We start from the raw sequence: 22,124 nt of genomic DNA, 5'->3' as shown, positions 1-22,124 counted from the left end.
TTTAAAGCTTAATAAACCTTTTATGTGAATTTGTAATATGTAAGTATGCGGGGTGTGATGTAAAGACGCTAGTTAACTTGGGGCAGGTGCGTGCACATGAAGCTAATAAACAGCATTTTCATACAGGATCTTATGCATTTGCTAATATGCGACTAGTTAACAGCGCAATTGTGAGTATTAATGTATGTATGAGAAATGGTACACTTAAATCTCACTTAAACTAAGTGAACACCTAGCAGTGTGGAATACTGAGCCTTATAGTTCTTTGACTTGCACATGCCCCAGCAGCCCCCACCCTTCCCAGGCTCAAAAGTACAGTCCTTTGTTCTCCCAGGTTCTTGTGTAAATGCAAATTAGCACAGCTACAAGACCCAAACCTCAGATAACACTCTTGGCTTTGAAGGTATTTTATTGTAGGAAGCCTGCTAATGTAAGGTGCTACAAACGACCCTCTTGCTGTATTCGAGCAGGGCCACCTGGAGTAAGAGCAAACGTTATGTCCATGAATCTTGTCTACACAGGCTAGTTGTCATGTGTGTTTAGCTAATGCAATCCAATTTTGACATACTGTACAGCCATTTCTGAAATATATCCTTTAGGGGAATTATAATAATATACACACTTTATCTAGAGCACCCAAACTACGTAAAGTCATGAAATGGGCAATTGATGAATTGCCGTAACTTATGGCGATGGTCACAGATGCAATCGCATGATGCTAAAAGTAATATCGCCACATGTACTAAAGTGTGAGTTTATCTAAAATGGCGCTTAGGTGGCGTCTTGCGATCTCATTTCCAAGATGGTGTCTTGCGGCAAGTCGCAGGATGGTGTCGCTGCAATTTAATTTTAAAGTGATCTTGTCTCAGCCAATAATCCAGCTTCGACAGCTCTCACGAGCAGGGACCTCTTCCCTCATTTGCTTCTCTTTACATTTTCTTTGACTCTTTTCTCCCCATTAGGGCACCTAACACATGACTACCAACTCCCTGCTGCTTATTGTGAGTGTCTAACTGCCATTGCAGCAATGTATATAAATTGTGTCCTTGTCCTGCACTGTAATGTACTGTAAGTTATTTGTTTCTTGTTATAACGCCACAAGTATTAAATGAAAAAAACAATAAAACATATAATAGAAAATATATAAGAAAATGAATGATAACATTTTTTTTTTATGAAATGCAATAAATTGCTAAAACATTACTTCCCACTGCAAGTGTAAAGTCCCAGATAAGTAACAGAGCAGGAAGCCAAAATAAATGACCCAGTAAAGTTCTCATGTATTGAACTAGGTCAACATAAGCCACTTCCAGTTTATATGATAGTGGTCCTATAATGAAGCTAGCACAATTTAGTAATCCAAAGTACCTCAAATCCAAAATTCTTAGGTGGACACATTGGGTGTAACAATGTCTCTAGTTGCCATATTACCGTGTGTCAAATACAGTCGGCTGATGGTATATGGAGCCACCTCTACTGCCGTCTCAGCCCGTTTTTTCCAGCCCTTGGGCACTTGGTTCCTCAGTTGGTAAAGGTATGGGGACAACTCCTTGGTCATCACGATATAAAACCTTTTGATAAAGCTGTGGCTTGACACAGCGAAATGCGTTAAGGGACTGGACATCTCCTTTCCCACCTACCCAGACCTGCGGAAGCCTCTATTATTATTTATTCCACTCCACACTTATGGAAGTCTGATGCTGCAAGACTATTTTACCTCCTACAATTTATACCATCAGCCGATTGGAATTGAGATTTATATTGTGACGACCAAGGAGTTGTCCCCATACCTTACCAACTGAGGAACCAAGTGCCCAAGGGCCGGAAAAAACGGGCTGAGATGGCAGTAGAGGCGGCTCCATATACCATCAGCCGACTGTATTTGACACATGGTAATATGGCAACTAGAGACATTTACACCCAATGTGTCCACCTAAGAATTTTGGATTTGAGGTACTTTGGATTTCTAAATCTTGCTAGCTTCATTATAGGACCACTATCATAAACTGGAAGTGGCTTATGTTGACCTAGTTCAACACATGAGAACTTTACTGGGTCATTTATTTTGGCTTCCTGCTCTGTTACGTATGTGGGACTTTACACTTGCAGTGGGAAGTGATGTTTTAGCAATTTATTGCATTTCATAAAAAATTTTTTTTTTATCATTCATTTTCTTATATATTTTCTATTATATGTTTTATTGTTTTTCTCATTTAATACTTGTGGCGTTATATCTTGTATATGGAATAAGTTACCATTTTACTTCACCCTGTCTAGTCAAGCGCAGTATACCTTCTTTTCTTCTTCCATTTGGTGATGAGGATTGACTATCCTCTTTTTAATACAGCTGCTTGCTACAGAGTTTAGAATTTCATCCCGTGGTAGCGCCATTTTGGTATTTTATACCCTTTGCTATTTGTCTATTTGTTTCTTGTTCACTTGTTAGTTCTGTGTACTATGTAAGGTGCTGCAGATCACTTGTGGTGCCATATAAATAAAGGATAATAATAATAATAAATAATAATAATAATAATAATAATAATAATAATAACAACAACAACAACAATCTTGTGAAATACAGTCGAGACCTTAGAAAAAAATACTGACGTCAATAGGATAAAGGGGAATAAAGAAAACTCCAAAACAGTGTTCTTTGAGCATAATAATAAGTAATTAGATGACGCAATGTTCGGGAAGCAAGTTTGATGAAGTCCATTTGCCCAAGTCATGGCAACATAACCAAACTCACGGTCATTCTTGAAAAAAAACCCAAAGACAAAATGACTGACAAATTCAAAAAACACTTTAAAAACTGAATATGAAAAAAAATACTAATTAAAGAAATCCTCATCAGCCTGGATGAGTGCACACTACTCATCGATGTACTGGGATAGGGAGATTGTGACACTGGGCTACTCAACGAAGCATACCAGAGGGGATGTGATGGAGGAGGCATTGGATGTGTTGGATTCGCCGGTCTATAAGGTGGGATGGGGAGATTGCCAGAGGCTGATGGGGTGGGCGGAGGTCTAATGTATGACCCTACATCTGTATGCTCATCCAATTTTTCTTGGTGAGCAAGGATAATAGTGTGATACATTATCTTTTTTGAAATGGATTTGCTGACTCGGAGTCATCTTATACATTTCGTGGCTGACATTGTTTCCAAAAGATTGATTTGCACTCGGGGGATTCCTCAAAACCTCCTCCTCATGTTGTATAAATTGGGCAGACCTTGATGGTTCAGAGGCTGGAGTCTTCATAGCCAGCCAGGAGGATTTGCAGAGGAAGATGTAAACTCGGCTGACCTCTCCACATCTGACTCCAAAACCACTGTTGGCTCGCTGGAGGGAGGTTCAGGATGAACGTCGATAACTTCGACCTTGAAAAAAAAATAAAAATTAATATACATTTACTAAAACAATAATACTTACCATTAAGTGATCTGGAAATTAAGGAAGCCCTGGAAAAGGTAAAAACTCTGACGCACAATCAGTAAACATTTTTTAAGGTAAGCAATAGACTTTACCTAATCCAAATAGAATAAAATTTTTAATAGTTTACCTCATCCTGACCCTCCAACTCTTCTTCGAGGTCCTCCTCCTCCTCGACCCTTGGCTCCAGCAAGCACCGCGACCGCGTCTTTGGGTCTTGATCAAGAACGAATAGGAGCAGGTCATAATAACACAGCTTGGGCTTCTGGACTTCATCAGCACCTCCTCCCAAACGTTGTGCATCTTTGTACTTATTGTGTGCCTTTAAGAACACTATTCTGAAGTTTTAAATTTTATGCCTCTTCATATCCCCTTTAGTGCCCCTTCAGTTCCCCTTTTATGCCCCTTCACATCCCCCGGTAATGCCCATGTAGTGCCCCCTGGTAGAGCCCCTGTAGTGTCCCCTTACAGCCTCCACAGTGCCCTTGTAGTGCCCCCATAGTGCCCTTATAGAGCCCCCATAGTGCCCTTATAGAGCCCCCATAGTGCCCTTGTAGTGCCTCCATAGTGTCCTTGTAGTGCCCCTTTATAGTCCCCATAGTGCTCCTTATAGTGCCCTTGCAGTGCCCCTGGTAGTGCCCTTTATAGAGCCCCCATAGTGCTCTTGTAGGGTCCCTTGTAGTGCCCCCATAGTGCCCTTGTAGTGCCCCCATAGTGCCCCTTATAGAGCCCCCATAGTGCCCTTGTAGTACCCCTTATAGAGCCCCCATAGTGCCCTTGTAGTGCCCCCTGGTAGTGCCCCCATAGTGCCCTTGTAGTGCCCCCATAGTGCCCTTGTAGTGCCCCCATAGTGCCCTTGTAGTGCCCCTTATAGAGCCCCCATAGTGCCCTTGTAGTGCCCCTTATAGAGCCCCCATAGTGCCCTTGTAGTGCCCCCTGGTAGTGCCCCTTGTAGTGCCCCCATAGTGCCCTTATAGAGCCCCTGTAGTGCCCCCTGGTAGTGCCCCTTATAGAGCCCCCATAGTGCCCCCTGGTAGTGCCCCTTATAGAGCCCTCATAGTGCCCCTGGTAGTGCCCCCTGGTACAGCCCCTTAAAAAGCTACATACACCTAAAAAATAAAACAAATAAATAAAAAACCACGCACCTCCTTTGACTGCTGCACTAGCTAACTCCCCCAGCCACTATAAACAAGCCCGCTACCCCCCCTAGAAGCAAGCCCGCTGCCCCCCGCACTATTAACAAGCCCGCTGCCCCCTGCATTATAACGAGCCCGCTGCCCCCCCGCACTAATAACAAACCCACTGCCGCCCCACCCACTATAAACAAAGCCCAATACCCCTGCTATAAACTACCTTGCAAATCCCCCCACTATAAACAACCCCCCACTACCCCACCCCCACTGCACTACAAACCACCCCGCTACACTAACCAATCCCCCCATAGATGCACTGTACTTACCTTTGTTGTTTTCCAAAGCTGTGTTGTCCCCCGGTGCTCTGTAGCTGCTGCTACTGCTTCTCTCCAGGGATCAGTGAGGGAATTAGGAGCGTCCCGGGTGTGGCCAGCATAAATTATCGTTCGTCGTTTGTTGTTCATTGCTTATTAGATATTTCTAATATCTGTCAGTGATAAGCGATAATTGACCAACATGTTGGAGAGATGAAAGATAAAATTTATCGGCCGCAGGAGTGCGCATTATCATCGTTCAGGGCCTATTCATTAGCAGATAAATTGAACGACTGAATGATATATCGTTCATCGTTCAAATTTATCTGCTAATGGATAGCCCCCTTAAGTGTCAGGTAAAGAATGTAGACAGTACATAACATGATGTGACAGAAATGCTTAAATAAAAATGATTTAAGTCATCTAACCTACAAGCAGGGCTGGCACAGGGTTTCTCTGCACCCTAGCCAAAAATGTCTGCCCACTCCCCCCCTCCAATACACACTTTTTAGACCGTCAGGTAAAAGTGTCTTAGAATCACAACCACCACTGTCAAATAATAAACACCCCTCCAAACAAATAGGTAAAAAAACACTTTGCATGTTATTTGCGGGTACACGCAGGCAGGCTGTAGTGTAGTCAGTGAACACAGGATAGATACTGTAGTTAGATAGATAGGGCCTGATTCAGAGGTGGACATATGTAACTCTGATAGGCATTCCTGGATTTTGACTGAGGGAGAGACTGTCATTAGTGAGCGAGTCGGGTACTGCATTGATGCAGATCCACTGACACCTATGGCCATATACTGACAAACATTCTGAGAAACCATATGGTTGCTCTTATATGCAATGGTGTGGCCGATGTCTGTTAGGCAAATTAGAGCCGCAGCTGGTGGACATCTAAGAAGGCACCCCATTGCCTGCAGCATTAGCATAAATTCACAGTACTGCATTACTGTCCACCTCAGTAACATGCTCATAAAGAGATATACTGTAGATTGACATATAATATATAAATATGTGAGTTCTATGTACCCACAAAAAATTGAGAGCACTCACCAGGACTTCTGCTTATTTGTAGATTTATTACTCACATTACAGGCACAAAAAAGTTGATGTTTGGGTCATACTAAGTGACCTTTCTCAGGACAAATAGACCCAGACACAGGACAAGACAGCAGTATATCCCTTAGTGCAGACCACCCTCCTTAAATACCCACAAATTCTAATCACATGGAATGCCACCGGAAGTGACATCATCAATCAATTAAAAATTAGAAAACTAAACAAATAACATTTATTAATAATTACTCAATTTACTCTGGTCCTCAGCAGTAAAAATAAATATCTAAATTCAGTATTATTAACATGCAGGGATTCTAAAATCCTATGTCCATTAGTTATACCATTTAACATTACTGTGCAAAGCACCGTATAATCTGAATAAATGTTGCCTAGCAACTAGTCCCAACAACAAAAGGAGCCATAGATCACACATTGGCATCAATAGGGGTGCATCCTGCATCCTCCTTGTTACTTAACATTAATAGGTACCATCGAGTAAACAATATATATATAATGAATATGGAGGTGTTTGCTGCTTACCAATAATATTGCCATGATCACCAATGATTCATCGCTTTGATTGGCTATAACCTCATGCCACTAAAGCTAATGCTTCTGCCTGTCATAGGCACTACAGCACTCTCCGATGTTATGTACACTGCTTGGCAATTACACACTACAATATCTGGCCCAGAGGTATACATATCAATGAGCACACAGTCAGTTCTGTTACCTGTTATGCAATCCTCTCTGACCATGCAATCTATCTATCATACTTTACACATACCACTGTATAAACCCATATCCACCATAGATTATTAAGGCTCCCAATATTTTCAGTAAATGAGTCCCATTATTAACTAAATTAATCCAATCTTGGATAATACATCAACTTATGGGGTAGCTAGAAATATCAATACAGACACAGAGAGAAAACATATAAAAAAACCCTACATAAAACAAATTACATAATACAACAGACATCTAGAGGCATACTCAATTAACTTATATAAATTCATCCATAGAAAAAATAAGATAATATACTAATTATTGCAAAGTCAGCCAATTCTTGAAACAAATATGGCATATAATTATTCCAGAAAAATATTCAAATGGACGTATTCATTCAGACCCCTGTGGGCTGCAATGTTTAAGCGATGAATCCATCTAGATTCCTTTTTTAATAACATAAGGCCTCTGTCACCACCTCTTTTCAGTGGCAGCACCCAATCAATAAGCATGTATCTCAATGCCGAAACTTGATGACCATGTAGTAAAAATGGGCTGCCACTGGTTAATCAGATTGAAGACCGATGCTGTGTCATCCTTTCCTTGAATGTTTAAGTGGTCTTACCCATGTAAAATAATCCACAGGGGCATTTCAAGAAGTATATTACGTGATCCATCTAACAGGATAGTGTGCAATTAATTGTAATATTTCTTCGACTCTGGATAGGTAAAGGATTGTCCCATAATCAATGATCTACAAGTTGTACATCCTAAACAGGAAAAACAACCTTTTTTCTTTTTCAACCAGTTGCCTGGTGTATCCTTTGGTTCTCTTTGTGTATTTGTCCTATACAGTTGGTCCTTCAAATTTGGACCTCTACGTACACTCAATAGTGGGTGTTTATTGTCCAAATTTACAAACCCCGGATCTGATTTGAACAGCGGCCAATGTTTTTTAATTGATCTCTGGACTGCCTTTAAATTCATATCACATCTGATCCACAGGATAATTCTTCCTTCAGCAGCAGATGGAACTAGGGTTGGATTCTCCCTTTCATGAATGTTCCTAGCCCTGGTGAGGCACCTCATAATATGTATTTTATTGTAGCCACGTTCCACAAAATGCTCAGTGATTTCTTCTATCTCTAACTCCCCTAGAGCCTTCTCTGAGTTATTCCTCAGTACTCTCATGAATTACGAGATAGATAAGTTACTTCAAAGTATCTGGATGGTGGCTTGTGGAATATAATAGTGTATTTTGGTCGGTTGGCTTGCAAAATAGCATATACACCACCCTGCCGTTCCTCTTGAAAATCATCAATTCCAAAAAGTTCATAATTGAACTACTGATGGCTGTAGTGAATCGTATAGGACTGTCCAATATATAAAAAAAATCAACCATATCATGGAAAGCCCCTTCATCACCAATCCAGATCATAAAGACATCATCTATAAAGCATTTATAGTACATGATACTTTGTGCATATTTGGGCATAATGTTACAGTTCTCGTAATCATCCATGAAAATATTGGCATAAGCCAGTGCCATATTTGACCCCATGGCCATTCCTTTTAGCTGTATAAAGAAGTCCTCATTATAAAGAAAATGATTAATCTCAAATACTCTCTGTAACAGGGACAAAACAAATTCAATTGGTTGTCCATCATAAGGGCCCTTGATCAAGGATTGGCAAATTGAAAATTAATAACAAATAAAACTGATTTTTTTTATCAGAATTATTATATATAGTGGATACCAGTATTTTTTTGAAAATTAATAACAAATAAAATGGATTTTTTAAATCAGAATTATTATATCTATTGGATACTAGTATTTTTTTGGACTAATGACATTTATATTCCTTACTGCTTTGGAAAAAACTTTTTTTTAACTCACGTGTTTTTTTTGTATTTTAAATGAGTAGATGCGGCATCTAAGGCTTACTTATGTATAATATAGGTCTGCTGTTAATTATTTCTGATATTTAAAAAAAGCTTTAAACATTATCATCTTATTCTAGGAATTGTGCACTATTAGTCTAAAAAACTGTATTAATTGTCACTGTATTTTTGGGAATGTGCACTATATTTGCAGCTTAAGTTTTGGGGTCACTATGGGTGCAGATTCTATTTTTTTAGACAGTGTTACTGAGTGAGGCTGAGAATGCACAAATAAGCCTAACCGATGATGATGCAGAACGAGTACTGTTTGAACAATTAGAGTTTAACTCTTTACCCTCTCAGACTCTATTGGATTTATTCCATAAACTAAGCAAATTGAAGAAGAGAAAGATAGACCTGTTTTTGCATGGCCAATTTCTTTTGGAATACTATAGAGCAAAGCAGATAACCCAGGGCTTTAGGATTAATAATATACCTACTATAGGTAGGAGGAATCCGCCATTCTGTAGTCGTTGGTGTGGGGTCCTCAACAAGTGCTCACTTGACTTTCTCTTGCTTGTTTATAGAGGAGGTTGGAGTTGAACTTAAGTCTAGAACAGAGATTACTGCATTTTTAATAAGGACTTCACACCTACTTTAACATCAGATAAGACAGAACCATGGCTAGATAAATTGCAAACACAAATTGATAAATATAGAACAGATTTGGTATCCTTTAAAAGGAAGAAATTGGAGGCAGTGGAACGTGGTTATAAAAACCATATGGTCTACCATCAGGAGATTGCAGTTTAAGATGTGGGTCTTATGCCACAAAATATAGATTCCAGTTAAGAGCAGAGAAGAATGATACCTACTCTTCCCAATCTACATCCGAGTCTGAGAACACTGATTCCCTATCACCATCTTGAGCTTTTTTAGGTGTAGCAACCTGCTCACAAGAAGGTGAACCCATAAGAGGCATGATAGGCGGCACCTGAGGAGGGGTAAGAGGATGCCCAAGGGGAAGATGAGGGAGTCAGAGGAGCTAAGTTTTATTATATCACAATATGAGTTATGTGAGGCTAAAAGTAAACTATTGTCTAGGGGTTTAAGGTATTGTACCTACATGTAGATTTGATAATTTTGATTGGTTGGTAGATCATTACAAAATTGGAAGAAAGTTGAAATTGAGGGAATTTTGTTGATAACAAAACTAAAGTAGATTCATTGACAAAGAAAGTATTTAGAAAACCAGGTAAATTTGATCCCCTGTCATCAAATGCTAGTTTGAAAATATTCTTAAGAATGATGGATGATGAGGTTACAGTGGCAAATAAGACACATGTTAAGCATTTTGATAACTGAAGAAAGAATGGCCTTGGATTCCCTTAGAAGGAACCATTCTGTGGTCATTAGGAAGGTAGACATGGGTGGAGCCATTGTGCTCAAAGATGCCACTGTATATGATAAAGAAATTAAGAGACAGTTAGCAGACTCAATGACATATCTGAAGGTGGACTATAACCCGGTCCCAAGGATTTAAAGGGAAATAGATCAACTGATTAGTATGGCATTAGACCAATCATGAATCAGTGAAACACTGGCTGATTTTTTGAATGTGGATAATCCAATCTGCCCTATTATATACAACTTGATGAAGGTGCAAAAGATGCTGGTAGACTCACCAGGTTATCCCATCATATTGGCATGGGGCTCTGTCCTACAGCCAATTGCTCAGCTTCTTGATTCTTTCCGGCAGCCTTGTGTAAGTCAAACTGATAGTTGCATTAAGGATACGGTTGACTTGAAAGGTTTAAAATTGGTGGAGGATATGCCAGAGGGATGCTTTTTAGCAACTATGGATGTCTGTTCCCTATACACTGTGATCCCTCATAACGAGGGACTTGAGGCAATTCACCAATCCTTGATCAAGGGCCCTTATGATGGCCCACTGATTGAATTTGTTTTGTCCCTGTTACAGAGAGTATTTGAGATTAATAATTTTCTTTCTAATGAGGACTTCTTTATACAACTAAAAGGAATGGCCATGGGGTCAAATCTGGCATCGGATTATGCCAATATTTTCATGGATGATTATGAGAAATGTAATATTATGCCCAAATATGCACAAAGTATTATGTACTATAAACGCTTTATAGATGATGTCTTTATGATCTGGATTGGTGACGAAGGGGCTTTCCATGATATGATTGATTTTTTGAATGGATTGGACAGTCCTATACGATTCACTGCAGCCATCAGTAGTTCAACTATGAACTTTCTGGACTTGACGATTTTTAAGAGGAATGGTAGGCTGGTGTATATGCTATTTCACAAGCCAACCGACTGAAATACGCTGTTACATTCCACAAGCCACCATCCAGATACTTTGAAGAGTAAAACTATCTCGCAATTCTTGAGAGTACTATAAGGAATAAGATAGAAAAAAATCATGGAGCATTTTGTGGAACATGGCTACAATAAAATAAATATTATGAGGAGCCTCACCAGGGCTAGGAACATTCATGAAAGGGAGAATCCAACCCTAGTTCTATCTGCTGCAGAAGGAAGAATGATCCTGTGGATCAGATGTGATATGAATTTAAAGGCAGTCCAGAGATCAATTAAAAAACATTGGCCACTGTTGATGTCAGATCCTGGGTTTGCAAAACTGGACAAGAAATCCCCACTTTTGAGTGTACATAGAGGACAAAATTTGAAGGACCTACTGTATAGGACTAATACACCAAGAGAACCAAAGGTTACACCAGGCAACTGGTTAAAAAAGAAAAAAGGTTGTTTTTCCTGTTTAGGATGTACAACTTGTAGATCATTGATTGTGGGACAATCCTTTAGCCATCCACATAGCGGTAGACAGATTTTGATTAATTACACACTATCCTGTCAGATGGATCATGTAATCTATTTCTTTAAGTGCCTGTGTGGATTATTTTACATGGGTAAGAACACTCATACATTCAGGAAAAGGATGACACAGCATCAGTCTTTGATCCATTTAGCCTACTCTAATAATGGGTCTGATAAACCAGGGGCAGCCCATTTTTTACTACATGGTCATCAAGTTTCAGCATTGAGATACATGCTTATTGATTAGGTGCTGCCACTGAAAAGAGGTGGTGACAGAAGCCTTATGGCATTAAAGAAGGAAGCTAGATGGATTAATCACTTAGACACAGTAACCCCCAGGGGCCTGAATGAATACATCCATTTGAATATTTTTCTGGAATAATTTTATGCCATATTTGTTTCAAGAATTGGCTGACTTTGCAATGATTAGTATATTTTCTTATTATTTTTCTATGGATGAATTTATATAAGTTAATTTAGTATGCCTCCAGATGTCTGCTGTATTATGTAATTAGTTTTACGTAAGTTTTTTTTATATGTTCTATGTGTCTGTATTGATATTTCTAGCTGCCCCTTAAGTTGTTGTATTATCTAAGATTGGATTCATTTAGTTAATAATCGGACTCATTTACTGAAAATATTGGGAGCCATAATACTCTATTTTGGATATGGGTTTAAACAGTGTGATGTGCAAAGTATATTAGACGGAACCTTTTTGTATGGTCAGAGAGGATTTGCTTAACAGGTAACATAACTGACTTCCGGTTGTGTGCTTATTGATATATGTACTTCCGGTCCAGATAATGTAGTGTGAAATTGTCAAGCAGGGTCCGTATCATCGGAAAGCGCTGTAGCACTTATGACAGGCAGAAGTGTTAGCTTTAGTGGCATGAGGTTACAGCCAATAAGCAGCGAGTCATTGGTGATTGTGGGGAGATCGTTGCTAAGCAACAAACACCTCTGTACTGATTATATTTTTTATATATATATTTTCTACATTGCTACTAGTATGTTTACTCGATGATACCTGTTAATGTTAAGTAACAAGGAGGATGCAGGATACACCCCTATTGATGCCAATGTGTGATCTAAGGCTTCTTTTGTTGTCAGGACTGGTTGCTAGGCAATGTTTAATTCCAGATTATACAGAGCTTTGCACAGTAATGTTCAATTGTATAACTAATGGATATAAGGTTTTAGAATCCCCACATGTCAGTAATACTGAATTTAGATGTTTATGTATATTGTTGAGGGCCAGAGTAAATTGAGTCATTATTAATATATGTTATTTGTTTTTTTTCTAATTTTTAATTGATGATGTCATTTCCGGTGGCATCCCCTGTGATTAGAATTTGTGGGTATTTAAGGAGGGTGGTTTGCACTAAGGGATATACTGCTGTCTTGTCCTGTGTCTGGGTCTGTATTTCTTGAGGAAGATCTAGTATGACCGAAATGTCGACTTTTTTGTGTGCTTAATGTGAGTAATAAATCTACGATTAAGCAGAAGTCCTGGCGAGTGCTCTCAATTTTTTATGGGTACATATAATACACATATTTATATATTATATATCTATATCTCTTTATGGGCATGTTAAAGAGGTGGATAGTAATGCAGTCCTGTGAATTTATGTTAATGCTGCAGGCAATGGGGTGCCTACTTAGATGCCCACCAGCTAAGGCTCTAATCTGCCTATCAGACATTTTGCCACAAGATTGCATATAAGAGCAACCATATGGTTCCTCAGAATGTCTGACTGTATATGGCCACCGGTATCAGCTTACTTACAGCTGGGTGATGTCCTCAAGGAACAGGTTTGTGATTCAGGGGTCAGGGAAGCACTGGATGAGAGGAGGGGCATAAGGCCTGGCAGCTGCAAAGCTTGTCTTCAAGAAAGGAGCCAAAGCAATACCCAATGTAAGATTGGAGGCAGAGCTGCAGTGGGCCAGCTGGTAACACTGTGACCTCACGGTATACAATCAGGAAGCCGGCTGCCTTAATACCGGCAGCCAGCTTCCCGACTGTCATATCCTGGGAATGGATGAAATGCTGGGCATCTAGATGTAGACACCTGACATTTCCCCGACGCTGGGAGACAGGCACCCGGCATCCCGATCGAAGGGATGCCGGGCACCGCGAGCGGACAGCTGCGGGGGGGAGGGTTAGTTTTAGGGCACCTGGTGGGGACTTATGGTTAGGTACCCCCCTAGGGGGGGTAAGGGTTAGGCTAGGGGGAGGGAGGGTTAGGCACCCCTGGGGGGACTTAGGGTTAGGCACCCCCCTGGGGGACTTAGGTTTAGGCAGCGGGGAAGGGGGGGTTAGGGTTAGGCACTTCAAGGGAGGATTAGGGTTAGGCACTTGGGGGGGAGGTTAGGGCTAGGCACCCTTAAGGAGGGTTAGGGTTAGGGGGTTAGGTTAGTAGATACTTACCTTAGGACGATCGGGTTTTCCAGCGCTGTCAGGTTTCTGCTGCCAGGAACTCTGCATCTATCGGCCAGGTGCTTCCGGGAATCGAATCTGCGGCCAACGGTATTTCATACCGATTCCGTGTACCTCACCAGAACCAGACACAGCTGCTGCAGACTCCAAGTCCCGCAGCTTTCACTGAGTGGGACTGTTTTTTTCTTGACTTCTATTGGGGCAGGTGTAGATGGGTGCCAGGTGCTATCACAGTCGTGGTGTAGACAGGTGCAGTCACTGGGGTAAGGAGGTTTTCACCAGGAGGAGAGGCAAGACCAAAACAGCATCTGTGGGCAACCTCTCAGGTGCCGGTGCCCTTAGGCAGCTGCCTAATGGAAGCGCCGGCCCTGCTTACAGGTTTTTAAACTCTGTATAATTAAGAAAAAAATTTTGATTATAAAGCAATACAGAAGACAGTACATACTAATGGTAATACCTTATTTATTGTTCTTAAACAACAGATATTAGATTTTTTATTATATTTACTGTAATACTGCTGAAAGTAAGAAGTGTAATTAAAAGATCATAAAAATATATTATATCATTTAAATAAATTATAAAAAAAGTGAATGGGATTGAGACCAGGATGTGGTTAAAATCCTAACAGTCAGGATGGCAGCACTTAGAGTGTCAGTGCCGGAATCCCAACACCTGTCAGAAATCCATTGTCGGCACCCAGATGGTAAGTAGCGGGGTCAGGGGAAGGGTTAGGGTTAAGGCTAGGGGCTAGGGTTAGGCACTAGTGGTAGGGTTTGGGTTAGGCACTAAATAGGGAGGAATAGGTTTAGGGACTAGCTGGGGAGAATGGGGTCTGGCACTGGGGAGGGAGGGCTAGGTTAGGGAGAGGAAGTGTTGGTATATTTTTAAACTCTATATTTCACTGTATGCATCCCTAAGAATAATACAATTTTAGACCAATAGTAATAAAGTTATGTTTTACTATATGTACAATTTTCTTGTGGGCCTATTGAATACAACCCCTAGCTGTCCTATTTACTGTATGCTAACCCTGTCAGGATACCAGCATCAGGATTCTTACCACCGGGATCCCGAGTGCTGGCATGTCATACCCATCCATTCAAAATATAGAGAGGAGTGCCACTAAACCTAACTCTGCACCAATGCAAAATATACATAGAGAATCAAAGGGTGCACATCCATGGCATAATGAGGGTATTTGTAGCCAAGGGCAAGTTAAAAAATTGAGCCCCCCCCACAACCATATGCACATGCCTTAGGCACACAGTGAAAATGAGGGCATGGTCACGTGCCATGAGGGGCATGGCCACTGAAAAATGGGGGCATGGCAACATGATAGACCACAGTTTCTCATTACTCTGGGAACATTCCTTTCCATTCAATATGCACCTTAGTAATGCCCCTTATGAAAAGTCTCTAGTAGCAGTGCCCCTTATGCAGTGCCCCCTGTAGTAATGCCCTGAACACAGTGCTCCCAGTAGCGCACCTTTATACAGTGCTCCCAGGAATGCACCCTTATACAGTGCCCCTTATGCAGTGCCCCCAGTAGTGCCACTTATACAGTGCCCTTATGGATTGCTCCTTATACAGTGTTCCCAGTAGTACCCATTATACAGTGCCACCAGTAGTACCACTTATAAAGTGCCCCCAGTAATGCCCCTGATGCAGTGCCGCTAGTAGTGGTCCCCCTATGCAGTGCCCAAGTATTGGTCTCCTTTATGCAGTACTCTCAGTAGTGCCCCTTATACAGTGCCCCCAGTAGTGGTTCTCCCTATGCAGTGCCCCTTATACAGTGCCCCCAGCAGTGGTCCCCCCTATGCAGTGCCCCAGTAGTGGTCCTTATATAGTGTTTCCTATAGAAGTACCCCCTATGAAGTGCCCCTTATATAGTGCACCAGTAGTAGTACCCTCTATGCAGTGCCCCCAATAGTGGTTCCACCTATGTAGTGCCCCTTATATAGTGCCCTCGGTAGTTGTCCTGCCTATGCAGTGCCCTTATATAATGCCTCCATTAGTAGCCCCCCTATGCAGTGCCCCAGTAGTGCCCCTTATACAGTGCCTCTTGCAGTAGTCCCCCCTATGCAGTGCCAGTGCCCCTTACATAGATAAGGAGAAAAACACCAAAAAAAACCACTTACCTGAATCCCCGCTCCTCCATTCTCCCAGGGCAACCCCCTCTGCAATATGGGAAAGATGTCATGATGTCTCTCCCATCACCCTCTGTGGGAGCTGGAAGGTGGAGCCCATGAGTGAGCTTCAGCCCAGCTCCGACAGTGGGAGTAGCAGCCAATGAGTGCCTGTCTGACTCTCATTGGATGCCAAAATTAACACATTACCATCAGGTAGTATGAGTGTCTTACACGGCACCGGGGTGTTTGTCCTGCATAAGTCCTGGACCACGGCTGCCGGTCCGATGGCGCCCAGGGCATGATCCCTGCTCGACCACGCCTAGATACGCCACTGGTGCAGACAAAGAACAAGGTAAGCCAAAAGATATAACTCCATGATGAATTAAAACCAAATGAATACAAATTTAACCTAAGCAGTAGAGCCCTCACACACAAACTAAGCCTGTTTAAAAGTTTATTTATTTTTTTGCACCTATACTATAAACTTTACATTTTTGAAATATACATTTACACAAGCACTTTCTGTAGAAAACTATACTAATGGCTTTAAAACACCTGTAGACATTCAACCTCTTTAAATCCGAGTCATATCGCAAACATACAATACTCAAACTGAAATCTATATTCTTACTAAGAGGTTCTGCGGCAATACCAGCTACATGTGCTATATGAACTACAGGAGGCAGTGCACATTCAATGCCTCAGCATATCTGCTAAAAGTCAAAACTATCAGGAATAAGAGACCTCACATATACTGTAGCATCAGTACCTTACACAATAGCATAGTGCCTCTGTGAGAATGTGAAAAATGTGTCAATCTATTTATTCCCCCTTGGGGATTATATGCCTCAAACTACCTACAGATATTCTCTGGACCCTCAGAAATTTAAACAATGGTAACCCCTTCTGGACAGGTTTGGGATGAAAGCTGTTCAGTGAAAGCAGGGTATATCTATTTGTCACTTTAATAAATAAGTTGGTCTTACGTTTGTTGTCTATCATCTGAATGTTAATATCAAGGACGTTTATAGATTCTGTGCTAATTTTATATGTAAGCTTCACTGGGCTACCACTGATGTTATGCATATCAAGAATAGACTATATAGTAGTTCTCTACTACCTGTCTATAACAATAAGAGATAATCTATATATCGAGAATAAAATAAAATCTTCTGGGCAATGTCACCATCTGAAAAAAAATCAAGTTATCTTCTACCACAAACTTAAATGCATTGGCGTACGATGGTGCCACATTTGCCTCCCTCGCACAACCAGCTGTTTGTAAAAAATACTGGCCATCATAATAAAGATAATTTCTATTCAGGACCAGTTCCAACAATTGCAAAACAAACCTTTATCAGGGACCTGATATAAAGTAGGGGTGTGCACCGGACACTTTTCGTGTTTTGGTTTTGGATCTGAATCTTTCTTCCCTGCTTTGGATCTGGATTGGTTTTGCCAAAACCACCCTTCCATGTTTTGGGTTCTGGGTTTTGTGTTTTGGATCTGTATTTTTTTTTAAAAAATGCATAAAAACAGCTAAAATCACAGAATTTGGGTTTTTCTGCTACTATGCTATTATTAACCTCAATAACCTTAATTTCCACTCATTTCCAGTCTATTCTGAACACCTCACAATATTGTTTTTATGGCCAAAAGGTTGCACCGAGGTAGCTGGATGACTATGCTAAGCGACACAAGTGGGCGGCACAAACACATGGCCCATCTAGGAGTGACACTGCAGTGGCAGACAGGATGGCAGTTTGAAAAACTAGGCCCCAAACAGTACATAATGCAAAGAAAAAAAAGAGGTGCAAGATGGAATTGTCCTTGGGTCCTCCCACCCACCCTTATGGTTGTATAAATAGGACATGCACACTTTAACAAACCAATTATTTCAGCGCCAGGGTCTGCTACACGACTGTGGCTGAAATGATTGGTTCGTTTGGGCCCCCACAAAACAAGCTGGCAATTAATGTGTCCCTGCACAAACTGGCTCTACGGAGGCAAGATGTCGTCCTCATCCTCCTCATCCACCGATTCCTTGGATAAAACAGGAAAAAGGGATTTAGATGTCCCTGGACTGCTTACGGTCTTACCCAAAGTTTCTGAACTTGACAGTAACTTTTTATGGACGCGCTGCAGGTGCCGTATAAGGGAGGATGTTCCTAGGTGGTTAACGTCCCTACCCCTACTTATTTCACCTTTACATATGGCAAGACAGTTGTTCGGATTTGGATAGAAATATTGCCAGACCAAAGAGGTGGAATGTTTGGTCTTCTGCCCAGGCATGACCGTGATGGGCTTTTTCATCCCATGGACAACAACTGTCTCCCCCGGAGCCTTACTTAAACAAACCACATCACCATCAGAATCCTCCTCGCCAACTTCCTCCTCAGTGCCAGCTACACCAGTATCCTCATCCTGTTGTACTTCAACAGTGACATCTTCAATTTGAATATCAGCAAGTGGACTGTGGGTGCTCCTTTCAGCACTTGCAGGGGGCGTGCAAATGGTGGAAAGAGCCACCTCTTCCTGTCCAGTGCTGGGAAGGTCAGGTATCGCAACCGCCACCACACTTGGACTCTCCTTGGGGATTTGTGATATCTTCTTAGAACACACAGTTCTTCGCTGTGCTTTTGCCAGCTTAACTAGTTTGATTTTTTTAGCGGGAGGAGGGCTTCCATCGTCATGTGAAGCTGAACCACTAGTCATGAACATAGGGAAAGACCTTAACTGTTCCTTGCCACTCCGTGTCGTAAATGGCATATTGGCAAGTTTACGTTTCTCTTCAGATGATTTAAATGTTTTTTTCAAGGTCATTTTCCTGAACTTTGTCATTTGGGATTGTATTTGCCCTCTACTATGACATTGGGCATCGGCCTTGGCAGACGACGTTGATGTCATGTTATCGTATATGTCATGAATAGTGGCAGCAGCTTCAGCACTAGGAGGAAGTGGTTCTTGATCTTTCCCTATTTTATTTTTATCGGAGAAAGTTTGGTCCTCCGTTTATGTTATATTGATATATACGTGCGGCTAAGGCGCACACAAACACAGAAAATAATTTTTTATTTTTGTTGCAGACTAGTGCACTTTGTGGGTTACACCACCCTTTAAGAAATGAGCCAGCCGGCCCTTTACTTATGGGACACAGGTGCACGTTTGGCGCTGCTCTTTTGTTGATGCACGTGCAGCTACAGCCCACACAATTCACAAACACAGAAAATATTTTTTTATTTTGTTTGGAGTGCCCTTTGGGGGTTACAGCACCCTTTAACGGTCAAGCCAGCCCGCCCTTTACTTATGACACAGGCGCACGCTTGGCACTACTTTGTTGATGCACGTGCGGCTACTGCGCACACAATTCACAAACACAAAAAATATATTTTTTTATTTTGTTTGGAGTGCCCTTTGGGGGTACAGCACCCTTTAGCGGTCAATCTAGCCGGCCCTTTATTTATGGGACACAGGCGCATGCTTGGCACTACTTTGTTGATGCACGTGCGGCTACTGCGCACACAATTCACAAACACAAAATTTTTTTTTTTTTTACTTTGTTTGGAGTGCCCTTTGGGGGTTACAGCACCCTTTAACGGACAAGCCAGCCAGCCTTTTACTTATGGGAGACAGGCGCACGCTTGGCGCTGCTCCTTTGTTCATGCACGTGCAGCCACAGTGCACACAATTCACAAACACGAAAAAAAAATTTATTTTTGGGGGTTACAGCACCCTTTAGCGGTCAATACAGCCGGCTCTTTATTTATGGGACACAGGCGCACGCTTGACTTTGAAGTAGTGGACACAGCCCCTATGGACAACAGCAGCACAGCGCAGCACAGCACAACACTACACTACACTACACTACACTACACAGCCCAGCCAGCCCTAACTCCCACCCTCCCTCTTCACTGTCCACTGCCGAGTGAGAAATGGCGCCTTATATAGGATCCAAAACCCGCGAGACCCGGAAGGCGGGATGATGATGTTTTGCCTCGATTTCAGATCTGAGTCAGGCGGGAAAAGTCGAGCCTGACTCGGATTGGCCTCGGATCGGGGGGGCTCGGGGGGGTTTGGATTTCAGAAATCCGAACCCGCTCACCCCTAATATAAAGTATTGTCAGTAATAAACTTCCTTACTGCATAAAGCTCCAAGTTAGGTATAGTGCGAATTTACATCTATACTGCAAATAGACAACCATCAGGTATAAAGTAGGGATGTGCGCCGACCCCCATGTGTTTTGGTTTTGAATCTGTATTTTTTTTTTTAAATCTTAAAAACAGCTAAAATCACATAATTTGGGCCAGATTTTATTCCTACAGTATTATTAACCTCAATAACATTTATTTCCAGTCATTATCAGTAGGGATGTGTACCGACCCCCATGTTTTGTTTTTGGTTTTGGTTTTGGATCTGTATCTCCTTTGTGTTTTGGATCTGGATCTGGTTTTGCAAAACCACCCTTGCGTGTTTTGGTTTTGGTTTTTGGATCTTGATCTTCTTTTATAAAAATGATTAAAACAGGTAAAAACACATAATTTGGGCCTGTTTTTGTTCGGCTAGTATTATTATCCTCAACATTTATTCCCAGTCATTTGCAGTCAATTTTGACCACCTCACAGCTCACAATATTGATTTTTTTAATCTAGGCTAGGCCTAGGGCCAAAATGTTGCATCCAACTAGCTGGCTGACTAAACTAAGCGACAGCAGAGGGAGGCACTAACATGTGGCCATTTTAAAAAAAAATTAAAGGGGCATACAGGAGATGCTGAGTGTGGCCCTTACAATTTCTTGACATTCATAAACATTCAAATTCAAAATGTCAGGCAGCATGCCCCAAAGAGCACATAATGCAGAGAAAAGAGGTGCAAGATGGAATAGTCCTTGGATTATGTTGTCTATGAAACAGGACAGTCCAATCATTTCAGTGACAGGGACTGCCAATTGTGGCTGAAATAACTGGTTTGTTTATACCCCCATAAAACAAGCTGCCAATGTGCATTGGACATGGAAATGATCCCATACACAAACTGGCTTTACATTACAACATCAGATGTCATCATTGTCATCAGCCTCATCATCCCCATCAGTGTGTACATCCTCTTCTTTACACAATATTAATTCATCCTCACTGGAATCCACCATAGGCGCCTCTGTATTTTTTTGATGTAATTGTTGGTAGAGGTCTTCCTCATAGAATTTGTAATTCGTTTTAATGAACATCGTCTTTTCCACATTTAGAGGAAATAACCTTCTACGCCGATCACTGACAAGGTTGCCAGCAAGTAATGCAAAGCCAGTTTGTATATGGGCCTCCAAATTGCCTCTTTATCCTACCAGTACTGAAAGGGACTGTCTGATATGCCTATTTGGATGTGATCCCTAAAATAGGCATCCATCATTCTGTGAATGGTGACCGTATCAGACATAGTCACGGTATACATGTCAGTATTAATAGGAAGTTCTCTCAGGCCCGACCAGATGTAATTTTTTGGTGACTGATCTGCATGACCAGCAGGGATTCTTTAGGGAAAATTTAGTTTTTTCCTGGCAGCTGTAGAAACTGAAGGAGTAGATGATGGCATGTCATGTGCCACTTCAGCTGACAATTTTTTTACCAACAGCTCTTTGTATCTTTTTACATTTATGTCCATTGGAAAAAAGACACAAGGTGTGACTTAAACCTAGGATAAAGTATGGTCGCCAAAATATATTGATCTGATTTCAAGAGATTGACGACCCTTGGATCCTTGCGAAGCAAATCAAAGGCTTGATCCACCAGTCCAACATACTTAGCAGAATCACTCTGTTTCAGCTCCTCCTTCAGTTTCTTCAGCTGTTTTTGCAAAAGTCTGATAAGGGGAATGACCTGACGCAAGCTGGCAGTGTCTGAACTAATTTCACATGTGGCAAGTTCAATGGGTTTGAGAACCTTGCACAACAAGGAAATTATTCTCCACTGCGCTTGAGTAAGGTGCATTCCCACTCCACGGCCTATGTCATAGGCTGTTGTGTAGCCCTGGATGACCTTTTGCTGCTTCTCCATCCGCTGAAGTAGAAGTAGAAGTAGAGAGTAGAATTCCACCTAGTTAATACCTCTTGCTTCAGCTGATGGCAGGGCAAATTCAAC

This window comes from Taudactylus pleione, unplaced genomic scaffold (assembly GCF_031769625.1).
Source record: "Taudactylus pleione unplaced genomic scaffold, aTauple2 ptg000184l, whole genome shotgun sequence".
Lineage (NCBI taxonomy): Eukaryota > Metazoa > Chordata > Amphibia > Anura > Myobatrachidae > Taudactylus > Taudactylus pleione.
Note: the sequence above shows the minus strand (reverse complement) of the source record.